Source organism: Hetaerina americana, unplaced genomic scaffold, assembly GCF_022747635.1.
Source record: "Hetaerina americana unplaced genomic scaffold, ioHetAmer1.1.p SCAF_6, whole genome shotgun sequence".
Taxonomy (NCBI): domain Eukaryota; kingdom Metazoa; phylum Arthropoda; class Insecta; order Odonata; family Calopterygidae; genus Hetaerina; species Hetaerina americana.
The window spans coordinates 54,662,611-54,676,463 of NW_027287205.1; positions in this window are offsets into that span (position 1 = coordinate 54,662,611).

Here is a 13,853-nt window from a genome sequence, read left to right on the forward strand (position 1 = left end):
ACTGGAAATGAAAGTTACCCTTCTGCTATGAAAGTAACCATCTATTCAGAGTGAGCGCCAAGCCACTTCACACTCGATTTAAATTGTAAATTTGCAATTCATTTCATGAAAATTAGTTAATATTCTAAACATTCCTGGCGCAAATACTTACACCTCAAAGTTCAACTGATCATCTGTTGCAGCTATCCCGGCGATAACGTTCTTTAATGTGCCAGGTGAGTAATTCTTACACCCGAATTTTTTTCTTCCGGAAGGGTATAATTTCACTTCTTTATCCTCGGCTTTTTCACTCGCAACAAACTCTTTACTGAGTTGTGGGCAGGAAAAGATGTATCAGCATGTAAATAATCATAAAACCTGAATTATTATTGGGTGTAGTTTTTCATACGGTAAGCATTATGAAGTAAAACCGATATAATTACCAGTTTTCACTGTTTCGCTGAATCACGCGCGGATACTTTACGGTAGTATGTTGAGTTTGAAATGCTCGATTAAGTACTGGAGTTCTGAAGGCACGTGAATCTTCAGGTTGGTTCTCGAAATTAATTTCATTCTTGTAAATTCCACCGTATTGCAAGCTTAAATAATGGGGGGGTTGCTCATTTAACCCTGAAATGGCTCGAAAACACTCCCTAGAAAACAATATTATCATAGGCATCATAACTACTAAATCATGATCATAATGAGCAAGGAACTGTAACAAAAAAACCTACAATTTCGTTTTGTAAACCACATATCCAGACTTCCGGCCATTTGAAACATTATGGTCATCTATAAACATTGTTACCATGTCCCCGAAGTCAAAAAGTATGGAAATGAATGTATCCTGGAATGATGGAGTATTTTAGTCACTTGGGCACACAGGAGCTTATAGCCATAATAAATTAAACAATATTTAACTTACTTTAGGAATATTCGACGATATCCCAGAAATCAAAACTTTGTGACTGCTGGCCATTATAATATACTGAAATCTTTTATACAGTCAACCAATGCCTATATAATCCACGATTCGCGTAGCATGATTTCAAATTTTAAACATCGAAATAAAAGATACCACCACGCACTTTCATTAAAAATACGACGACGCTTGCCAGCTTAAAAACCTCGCGACCGGTGTTTTCAAACGTCCCAGCCTCCCAATGTTTACGAACGACGATGAAAGTCATGGGTACCTCTTCCCATGTTAAGACCTTTAACTCTCTTTCCTTTGGAAAATCCGCTCAAAGAGGGAGTTGTTTGCAATGAAGCTACGACGTTATATATATATATATATATATATATATATATATATATATATATATATATATATATATATATATATATATATATATATATATATATATATATATGTAATTTGCATTTTCAATAACTTCTTCCAAATATTATAATTTTTCAATTATTTATTATAATGCAATCCAAATACGAAGTCTCGACATTAGGAAATGATTTGGGTGATATTCGCAGGAAAGAATAACAACTGCATTGGCCTTCATATCTTTATTGAACGGAGAATCGCATACAAGTTCAATTCAAAAACCACAAATTATTAATTAAAAATTAAATCAAAATAGTTTTGCAACAAATATTTACAAAAGAAATGCCATTTTTTGGTAGAAAGTACTGTAATCTTCCAAAGATTCTTCCTTGTTTTCTAGTGCCTAGTTCTACAATAAAGAAAAAGGATTGTATTATAATTGTGCCATTGTGCAAGGAATTGTGGACTTCTGCCCAATTTTAATCATGAAATAACTTTTTATGAATATTAAAAATAAAAACTTCCAGAATTGACAGGCAACATGTGCGCGCGTGAGTTCGTTAGGTATGAATCTTATTATGCAACTTACAACCTCTCAATTACCGGCGGAAAGTTGAACTGTTTTCCTTCCCTCGAGCAACAGCGAAAACTTGGCAGCTTCTTCCTGCCATAGCTGATTTATGGAATATACAACATGAAAAGATCACAGAAAACTTTTCGGCTTCTTTAGTTGGAAAACCCTTTCACAGATGGCCTAAAATAAGGTCAAAAAATGGGTGGACCACTGACATCGGCCTGATGTAAATGGTGTTGTAAATGTTTTCTTACTATCGCCGTTTGCCGCTTTCTTTGAATAGCAGACATTTCCGCTGGCATAGTTACCATTAAATTTAGCCTTACTGTTTCATGTATTTGATTTCCGTTATAAAATGTTCGAAAATGCCGCCGAAAGAAATTTATATCCAGTTTTAAGGACGTTTTATGAATGCGAAATGAATTACAAATTAAATAAAACTTTTTCCTTCACTAAAACTTATGCCTTACCTTTCAACTGAAGTACTAATCAATTATACTACAAAGAACAAGTTTTTATGAGCAACGAGTCATTGTACAAATTTTTGATTGATTTAAATTCTTTTAAAAGTTAAATTCTTGAATACTCTTGGAAATGCAAAATTTTGCCAAACACGTGTATATTTACGCAAAAATTGAAATGCATGCATATGGATCAACTGAAATCATTTTTGGTTTCACAGAATGTTATTGAAAATTCAATCGCATATCATTATTTCCATCGCATAGTGGCATTTTGATGCTTTTAATATTGCCACTTTTCTTTTCGTTTTTTATCATTTAACCATTGAAAGTTAGTTTTCAATATTTACATTAGTAATGCCAAGTATTTACTGACACCGCATAGCAACAATTTGTTTTATATAGAGATTCAGTGTCATAGTTATTGTCAAACAAGCTTTAAGTGCTGTCATAATAAATGCCTTGATTGTATTCAGAAAAAGTATTAATTATAAACGTTCTACCATCTTGCTCAAGGTACCTAAGTCAAAAATGGCCGATGCAACATCCAGACCTATGAAAGTACCAGTTACATATGTACCCTATTTAGAAAAACACAGAATTTATGAAATATTTCAGGTGGGTAATAATCTGGCAATATAAGAGCCCATTGACAAAGTGAATGGATAGTGTAACATGTAATTCAAATCCATGTGCAGTTACAATCAGGCAAATTCAGGAAGGATTATATTTTTCATTAGGAGTTACTGCGTCGAGTCATCATTAAAAGGCCAGATGATCATTTACAATTTCTCAAAAATGAAATTTTGGAGTTAGTCTCATCTGCCACTGTTAGAAATTCCAATGAATATAAGGCAAGTGATAATGCCCACATTTTCCTCTCCTAAAAACTACCAAATTACTGAATTTAAGTATAAATCCTGTGACAAAGTGTATGCTTTACTGTTCTATGTTAGATGCTTTGCTAAAATTCAGACAATTCACATATTACCTGGGATACATTGTGCATACCAAATCTACCTCTAGACCCCTATATGCCTACACAACCTCTCTGATTTCTTCATTTGTCTGACACTGTTTTCTCACTGTTTTTCTCTAAGAATGCTCATAACTACTTCATTTATTTGAATTTTTAACTAAACTTCTTCTTTCTACTCATGACTACTCTTTAGTAATTGAATTTCAATTAAAACAACGTTTTAGTTGGCTTTGCTTTAATTTATGCTTTTTATATGTTATCACTTACCAGCTATATATGTATTATTTTTCTTCCTTTTTTTTGTTATAGACCTATTACAATATACCGCCACCTCATCTAACACACAACACTTTACTCTGTAATTATTACTCCATTAATTTAAACCATAAGAGTCATAGCACCCTGATATTATAATTTCTCTCTTCATCTCCGGCATAATTCCACAAAACAATCCTGTCCATAACACCATCATAAGATTCCAAACTAGTATTCTAACAACTGTGAACTTTTCCAACCCATTCTCTATTGCTTTCTAAGGCCCTTATGTGATGACAAACATGAATGCCTTACCTCTAACACTACTAGGCCTGCCATCTGTTCTAACGGGCCGATACCACAGTTCAGTATGCTTTTATATGTGTCCATTATGATAAACTGGGTTAAATTAATAACTGAGGTGGTTTCCCATTGCCTTCCTCAATGGTGTTTTTAGTGTGGCCCCATGACTGAATAAGCCACCTCAATGAGTTCAGCTGTCTTACTAAGGAATAGATGGTGTGAGGACTACCTCTTATCTGGAAAACCCTTTAATGAATCTGGCACACTACCAGCAACATTTGTCATTTCTCCTATTAGTTAAGATCCCAAAGTTGGTCGATCAGAATGCACTAACCATCCCACTTTATCAGTTTTTATCCATTGAATAGGGAATTAGATTAATGTAAGTAAAAATACACGTAATTGAGGTCATATAAATGTTTTAAAGAAGTTTCTTCTTTCAACTTTAAAAAAGAGTGCTTTATTGAATTAGTTAAGAGTAACATGTATCTATGGAAAGGAAGAGGCTAGGATATCACGCTCTCAATAGACATTTATTAATAATAATAATACTTTTATTTGTCTGGAGATTTGTTGCATATTCATACATACACAACTATAGGACATGTCAGATATAAATTTCACAATTTTAGAAGAGATACAATATATGAATATACATACCAATACACTAGTATAATTACATATTAATTGGTTAAACCAGAATTGACGCATGGAGACAATTCCAGGTATTCATTTACAGAATGGAACATATTATTTTTTAAAAAGTTAAACAGCTTTTTCTTGAAAACAGGTACTTTAGTTTCATATTTGATTTCATGGGGAAGTTTATTGAATAACCTTAAGCCCATTGCTTTGGGCCCATGAGCAGTATTGTGTGTCCTGACAAATGGTTGGTGCAGGTCATTGCAGGTCCTTGTATAGTGACCATGGTAATTGTGGTTGGACTTGTACTGGGAAATATTACCCTTTGATTGTAAGATGACATTAAATATATATATATATATATATATATATATGCAAGGTACTAGTAATAAACCAAGTCTTATTCAAATTTGTCTCTCTGAAAATGGGTACACAAAGATAAGACAAAAACAGTCATTGCACCAGTTTGACACCACAGTATATTAGGTAACTGATGTGCATATCAATACAGATAAGACCCATAAGACCAGGTTATGCATTGTTTGGTGGCCAAGATATAAATAGCTGATATCTTGTGCTGTTTGTAATAAATGTACTAAAAGACTTGTGTTAGTGAAATAGCATTAATGAAAAAGTCCCTCAATGACCTGAATAGTTTCTTTGTACTGCCCATTCAACCACATTGCTATATGTATTTAAAAGAGCCGTTGTATGCTTAGGTGCATTTCAATGCAGTGTTAGAGCTCAGAGTAACTGTCTGGAGGGTCCAGATTCGATTCTGGTTTATGCATTCAGACACCCTCAGTACCCAAGGTGTGATTCCTTGAGTCATCCTGGAAAATCACTCTTGGCATGGGGAAAGGAAGTGATTGCCCTACTCTTATGCGTGAATATCACAGGCCAGTGGGCTTAATGTTTTGTGGCTCTAGCTCACCTATCAAACCAACCTTCAAGTTGATTACTGTGGCATTTTGTACATATACAATAAGTTTGTGTTTAGTCTTGTACATACTGAATTTGAGACCTACTTCTAGGTAAAAGATGAATTTAAAAGAAGAATATCAATTTCAAGTCACACAAATATATTGCCAGATGAAGGAATTAATGTGAATATTGGAACAGAAATGTCAGAAAGTGATGGTATGGCTGAGAAAGATTCTGGGGTGGCGAAGGGGATAGAAGCAGTAGAAAGGAGTATTGCCTATCACATGAATGAAACACTTGCAGGAATGAATGAAGAGGAATTCAAAAATTTTTCTGAAGAGGTTATAAGTCACTGGAGAACCCTTAGAAGAAGTAACAAATTTTTCAATGTAAGAGAAATATCATCCTATGAGCATAAACAAGAAAAGAGTGACACTGAAACTGATGAAGACTACAATAGTGACAATTCTATCACTCTCATTTTTCAAGTTAGAGAAAGCAACAATAAAAAAATTGAAGAAAACAGCCAGCTAGATGAAGAAGGCTCAGTTAATTACAATACTCTCAAACGTGACCAATCAATCAGGAGTTTAGATATCAAAATTAAAACAGAAGAAAAAGTACCTTCTGATACCAGTATCGCGCATAGTGTTGGTGATGAGATTGTAACAGTCAGCTATGTTGAAAATGAGAGTGAGGCTATAATAAATAAAGAAAGAAGTAATGAACAAATCATTCAGGTAAAATTACTTCGAGGAGTTCCACTCAGTGATTCAAATGAAATTAAGGAATACGTAATGAAGTTAATTAAGGAGCTGGTGGAGGAAATTATATCAGAGCTCCCTAAGCACTCTCTTTCATGCATCAACATAAATTTTTTTCAACAAGCAAAAAAGTCTAAAAAGAAAATTCATTTTCCACGAGGACCAATTATGATACCCCGTGTTGTATTATTTGGACCGCCAGGTTCTGGAAAGCATCTCCAAGCAAAATTATTGGTAAAAGCACTGAATCTTATTCATGGTAAGGCTAATCAGCACTAGTGTCTTTGAAAAATTAACAATATCCATAAATCTACATTCTAACTCACAATATACCTGTATGTCTCTAATTTTATATATATAATAGAACGGCATAATAGAACACAAATAGAATAGCAACATTTAAAAGGACACTCACACAATAAATTGTTCGAGCTTTCGGCCCTCTCAGAACTTGAAGAAGGCTTCTGAGAGGGCCAAAAGCTCGAACAATTTATCATGTGACTGTCCTTTTAAATGTTGCTATTCTATTTGTGTTCTATTGTGCCATCCCATTATTGTGCTGCTCATGTGAGTTTTTCCGTATAATCATTTTATATATACATATACATATATAAATATATTATATATATATATATATATATATATATATATATATATATATATATATATATATATATATATATATATATATATATATATATATATATATATAATACATACTGCCTTGATCAAAAAGTTCCCGGAATAACCACCGTGTGGCGCTCCCATCGTTCCGATTTGAGTTCTGTTTTTTTTGTTAAATTGGTACATCTGTTGTTGATATTCCCTTTAAATCTTAGTGTCATAACTTGACATTTGCAAAAGTTACGTAGCCAAGAGTACATCTATCTCTGTGTGTGTTGGCGATTTTTTACAATTGCAGAAATGGATTTAAATTTGCAACAACGAACTTGTATTAAATTTTGCGTAAAAAACGGATTTAGTGGCGCACGGACGTTGGAAATGTTGGAAAAGTGTTTCGGCAACGATTCTCTAAAAAAAACGGTCGTTTACCAGTGGCACGAGCGGTTCAGAAGTGGTCGTGAGTCAATCGAAGATGATGAACGCAGTGGCAGACCATCGACATCGAAAGTCGGTGAAAAAATTGATAAAGTAAAAGAAATGTTGGTCAATAACCGCATATTAACCATCAGAGAAATAGCGGAGGACTTGAACATTGCCTATGGATCCGCCCAAGACATTGTGGTTAATGATTTGGGTTTCCGTCGTGTAGCAGCAAAGTTGGTGCCAAAAGACCTCAATTTCATGCAAAAAAGAGACCGTGTTGACGTCGCAAAAGACATGATTTGCGAGGCTGAATCCGATCCCACATTCATCAAAAGGATCATTACTGGAGACGAGACGTGGGTTTATGAGTACGACACGCAATCCAGACATCAGGCAAGTGAATGGCGTTCACCAAATGAGCCGAGACCAAAAAAACCACGTCGTTTTCAGTCAAAAAAGAAGGCAATGCTGACGGTTTTCATGGATTACAACGGTGTAGTGCATCATGAATTTTTGCCAGAAGGCCAGACAGTAAACAAAGAGTATTATTTGGGCGTTATGAGACGTTTGCGTGAAGCAATTCGCCGAAAGAGACCAGAAATGTGGGCAGAAAACTCGTGGATTTTGCACCATGATAACGCACCGTCGCACAGTGCTATCATTATTCGTAATTTTTTGACGAAAAATGCAACAAATACCATCCAACAGCCACCGAATTCACCTGATTTGGCTCCCTGTGACTTCTTTCTGTTCAATCGAGTTAAAAAACCATTACAGGGAACGCGTTTTAGCAGCCGAGAGGAAGTAATGGAAAAATCGCAGGAAGCACTGATGGACATACCGAAAACCGAATATAAAAAATGTTTCGAGGATTGGATCAAGCGCTGGCATAAGTGTGTTGCAGTCGATGGGGATTACTTTGAAGGGGACAATATAGATTTAGATGAATAAACTTGTATTTTTAATTTTCTGAATAAATTCCGGGAAATTTTTGATCAAGGTTGTATTAATATATATATATATATATATATATATATATATATATATATATATATATATATATATATATATATATAAAATTTATATATATATATATATAATTTATATATATATATATATATATATATATATATATATATATATATATTATATATTGTTTAATTAGAAAAGTTTTGAACTAAAACGGATTACATTGGTATGTCAACCAATAGAAAAACAGAACAGAAGAATGCTCAATTTTTTAAATAAGTTCCATTTTTCTGGGAAGTTTGGCAATAAAACCTGCATTATCAATTCTAATTCTCAGGTCTTCAAGGTCAATTTCATTAACACATAATACAAGTATATAGGAGAGCAGTTATTATTTATTTTGGTGAATGCATAAGTTACATTACTGAATTCTTGGGCCAGGTACAAGAAGGTCATGAAAGTCAGAGAGTCAAATGCATCACAAAATCATAATTTAGTTGTAGTCACAGTAGTAATATGTAGCTTTACTTGTCCATAGGCAAAATACATTTGCATGGAGTCATCAAGGGGAAAATACACAAAAAGGAAATGTAGAAAATAGCTCCTTTTAAGCATACATGAAATACAATTAAATACAAATAAACAAACTAATTTGAAGACAAAAACAAAGTTATCACATGTTATAGGACATATGTTCAATAATACAGGGTGCAGCACTTAAATCCGGACAAATTTCAATTTGAATTTCCCGCCATATCGTAGTTCCACTGGAGGTTGCGATTGGGGGTTTTGAAAGCTATAGGCATCTAGTAAACAGTCATAACCTCAAAATTGCCGAAATGTTACATACAAGTGTAGAGTACAATCAAAGAGCTGCTATTATCGAAAGAGTTCACGCTGGGCGTTATCCAAGATAAACGGTTTATGAATTTGTGGCTGAGTATAATGCTTCGGAGAAGTCTGGGGAAGGTTTCGCTAATCTGGCAAGGGATTCTCATTCGGGAAAAAGCATGTTTGTCCAGATTTAAGTGCCGCACCCTGTATATAAAACCAGTTTTTTAATAGAATACCTTTCACACAGTTTTAATTTCCTGCGTTCCAGGCATTGAATTGTAGGTGGTGGTTAGTTTAAGAGTTTGAGTCCTTGATGTGTGATTTGTTGAGGATTTTTGGTGTTGTATGGTTGTTTAAATGAATAAGTGCAAATGATTCTGTGCTGTAACCATGGAAATCTGAATTTTTTACCAAGGAATTATGGTTTTGGTGTATGAAAGTCACTGTTTGGCGTACATATTTGGAGAGTGGAAGGGTATATATTTGGAGTTCTGCTGGAAGGAGGAACTGTGGTGAGAGAGTAGCTCAGATGGCAAGTGAGAGGAGGATAGAGTGTATGGCAGAGGTTGAAGAATAGAAAAAATACATATTTGGAGATAAAAGAGTATATTACAATAATAAATATTACAAAACTGTTTTAAAATACACGCACCATTACATTACATTCCTATAATATTTTTAAATATAATACTTATTAAATGGAAATTTTATATTCATTATTTTCAAGAAAATATCTTACTTGGAGTGGAATTAAATGTAAATTTACAATTGAAAAGGATTTCTGAGCCCACATATTTTTTGAATTATTCTTCTGATGTCATATTTGACTTTTTCAGTTGATATGAAATTACTTTTACTGGCATCGGCTTCTACATTAGGGAAGATTGAAAAAGGAAACTTAATCAGAAAATATTCTCTGACAGGTGAACAAATTATGAATGAGTCTTCCATTAAAATCCTTCAAGTGAGTAGTATATTTTTGATTTTCAAGGTTTAAATATATTGGATTCCATGAGTATTGAATTGTTTTATACTCTTATATATACCCTTTAGACTGAATTTTCTTCTTTCATCTGAAATTTCCTCTTTCATCTCATTGAAATGAGATGAAAGAGGAAAAATAGACATCATTCCAATTAATTACTCCATATCACTGTTTCTGAATTTGGAGTGTATAAGAATTCATGGCCATTTTGCAACCTTTGACTTTCTATATTGGCACTATTTTGACTGATTTAAGAGGACTTGGGAAAATACCAATTTTTAGGGATTCATTAATAAAAATAATATCCGATATTTAATTGTATTAAATGACCTTTTTATAACTATCCCTGGGATGCCATCTAATCCAGGACTATTTTATTCGCGAATTTATTGTTAAAAATGGTCTGTTCCATACCTGAACAGGGCAATATATATAATGAATGGCATGCGTTAAGAATATGAGAATAATGGCTGAATTGACTGAAACTGAAGGATTTGGATGGGGTAGGTCAAATTCATGCAGAATGGAGACCATTTTAGAGAAATCAGGAATAGAATTTCCACTAGAGTCATGCTGTTGAAGATCTAGTCCTAAATTATGTGCTCCATTGGAATCATAACTAATTTTCCAGATCTCTTTTTATTGCCTGCATTGGTAAGTCTATGGTTGTAAATGGAATTTTCAGCAGTCTGTAAGGTTTGGCGATAACTTTTCTTTAGTACTGAACATTCCTGATGATCAGCTGGATTTGATTTATTTTAATAATATACAGCTGCTTCTTCCATTGTCTTTGAAAGCCAATGAATTTCATCTGAGACCCAATGGCTTTTGCATTCAACAGATTAGCTTTTGTTCTTTGTATTCTTCAGGGCAAGGGGAAAATACAGGTATCCTGTAGATATCAAAATGGTGTACATAGGGGGAAAAGAAGAATTCAAGCTCTACTTAAAGGACTTCAAAAAAAACAAATTGGACCACTCATAGGAATGTAATAATTCACATATGGTGATCATTTTCTGATTAGGGAGATGCCTTTTATGGTATTTTTTTTACTTTTGCTGGATATTGACCCAGCAATTGTAGAAAGAAGAGGGTAATGATCTGATAAGTGAGCATTAATGTCATCTGTTTGGACAAGGTCAAGGTCCATATTAGTCAATATGTTACCTAAGACAATTTGAGACACTCTAGTAGGTTTGCTATTGGTAGCACAAATGTTAAATGAAGTTAGTAAATCCATAAATTCGTGTTTATCTTTAGAATTGCCCATAAAATTACAATTGAAGTCACCTGTAATTATAATACACAGGCCGTGGATTAACCTATGGATATATTGAAATGTAATGAAATAATTGACTTTATAATTCCACACACTTTGTGTGGAATCACAAAGTGTGTGGAATTACAAAGTCAATTATTTCATTACATTTCAATATGTTATGCAAATTCCACAAAGTTACACCTGAGACAACAAACCTATAGATAATTTCCAGTAGTTTCACTAGTTTGGTAGGGAAAACAAAAGAGTCAATTTTAGTCAAACAATAAATAGAAAATACATTAAAAAAACTAGTATCCACTTTGAAACAGGTCCCAACCGACTTTTCATCACAACTCTCCCCCCCCCCCACCCCCCCTCTCCCCTTTTTGACCGTTACACTACACACAGAATATATAAGTCATCACACATGAGACAACATCATTCCTTCTCTGAAGAGGACTGCTTTGCAGTCGAAACACTTGTGTCAGCTTCTGTGCACTCCCTTTACCCTTCCACCAAGTGCGAGTCACAGTACTAACGTCGGAAGAAATTCCACGGTAGACCTGTGAGTGAGTTTTTGCTAAGGTTAAGGCGTCTTCGCATACCCAAGCAAGTGAGTGATTGGCAGGCCACTGCCGCAGAGGGAAACCTCTCGTAAGCCCTGATAGAGTGTGAGTGCATGCGACTAGCAAGGATCAATGCTGCTTAATACATCCAAGCTAGAGAGTGCGTGATTATTTTACCTTTATTATTATACGTGTGACTGACGGGCCACTGGCGCAGAGGGAACCTCTCCTAAGCCCTGATTGAAGGTGAGTGCTTGTGACTAGCAAGGATCAATGCTATATAGTACATCCGAGCTAGAGAGTGTGTGATCATTCTTTCGTTTATTATATTTCTTAATTTTATTTCACTACGTGTGATTGGTGGGCACCTGACGCAGAGGGAAACCTCTCGTAAGCCCTGATAGAGTGGGAGTGTATGCGACTAGCAAGGATCACTGCTGCATAGTACATCCAAGCTAGAGAATGAGTGATTAATTTTCACTTTTTTAGTATTCAAAAATTTTTGTATTATTCTAAATTTTACTACGTGCGTTTGAGTGCTTGAGACTAGCATGGATCAATGCTTTATAGTATATCCAAGCTAGATAGTACGTGATTTATTTGCAGTCCTCCATTTCATTGTTCTAACCATTTGCGGTATTAAAATATTTCAATTATTTTCAGTTTTTTACTATATTTATTGTTGGTCTTATTTTCAGTTAATTATTTAATTTTATAATTTTTATCGATTTACTGCTTGTATCTTCTCCAATTTCCCTCACCCATCCTTTGCCCACTTATTAGAGTACGGCTGGGGTGGACTCTTCCCATTATAAAGGATTATTATTATTATTAGTATTATACTTGTTAAGGTAGGTTTTCCATGGACACAAGCTACCAAATGGTTCAGCAAAGATTCACATGTCTCCCTTAAAAAAACACAACCTGGTATCCAAAATTACAATAAGCCCCTCTTGAATTCTGAATACTTCATACCTACCTTCATTCTGCCCAGCATGCCTATACTATTCCTACCCCTTCCTCAATAGTTGCCTAACATTCTCTCCTCTATCACAGTCTTGAACATCTCATTGCGAATCAAAATGCTCTGCATCCATCTTTTCTGCCTCTTTTGATTTCTCTCAATCCTCCCTCCTCCTCCAAAATGCCTACCACTCCTTGTTTGTTTTTCTTCCAGGCCACTTCACCTTCTAGACACATTTCAAAACCTCAAATCTAGATTTATCCTGCTTCAATGACCATGGCTTTATTAATTATCAAAAGCAACTTACTTGGTCTTGAAAGAAGGGTTTGTAATGGAGAGTAGATATTTGCATATCATACCTTGAATGACTGAACATGAACGGTGATGGTTCTGAGAAAATATGTAACTGAGAGGTGTGTCAAATCAATACTGTGGGTCAAAAAGTTATGTCTAATAGATGATTGTCAAGCACCTACATCATTACTGTATAATTAATGCTGCTTCTGTAGTAGATATTATAAAAATTCTTTTTTTTGAACCATTGTCTCACTTTCTCTCTGAATCCATGAATTTCACTTGTGCTAAGACCTAAAAGTTGGTAGAAAATTTATTTCACCTTCATCCATCAAACTAAACAATGACACCTGCAGTAGTAAGTTATGTGGATTTGCCCATTAGTCATTTATCATATTTTAATTTCGCCATGCTAATTTTAATCAAGAATGAACTAAAATGATTCAATGCTCATTTGGATTAGGAACGATTACTCCAAGAAGACTGCCTCAAGAATGGATGGGTATTAACTGGGTATCCGGCAACTGCAGCACATGCAAGTGTACTTGATAATATAGAAACACCACCAAACAGGTGACATTAAAAAAATAACGTTTATTTCTCACATTTTACAAGCCAAACCATAAAACAAAAACTTCATTAGTATATAGTATTGGGCATACATGAAATAACTAGTGTTGGAAAAAATGCAGTGCATGCCCAATAAAACGTTGTTGAATAAGATATAAAATAAATGAAAGGGCACACTCTTGAACCTTGCACGAGTGCAAACG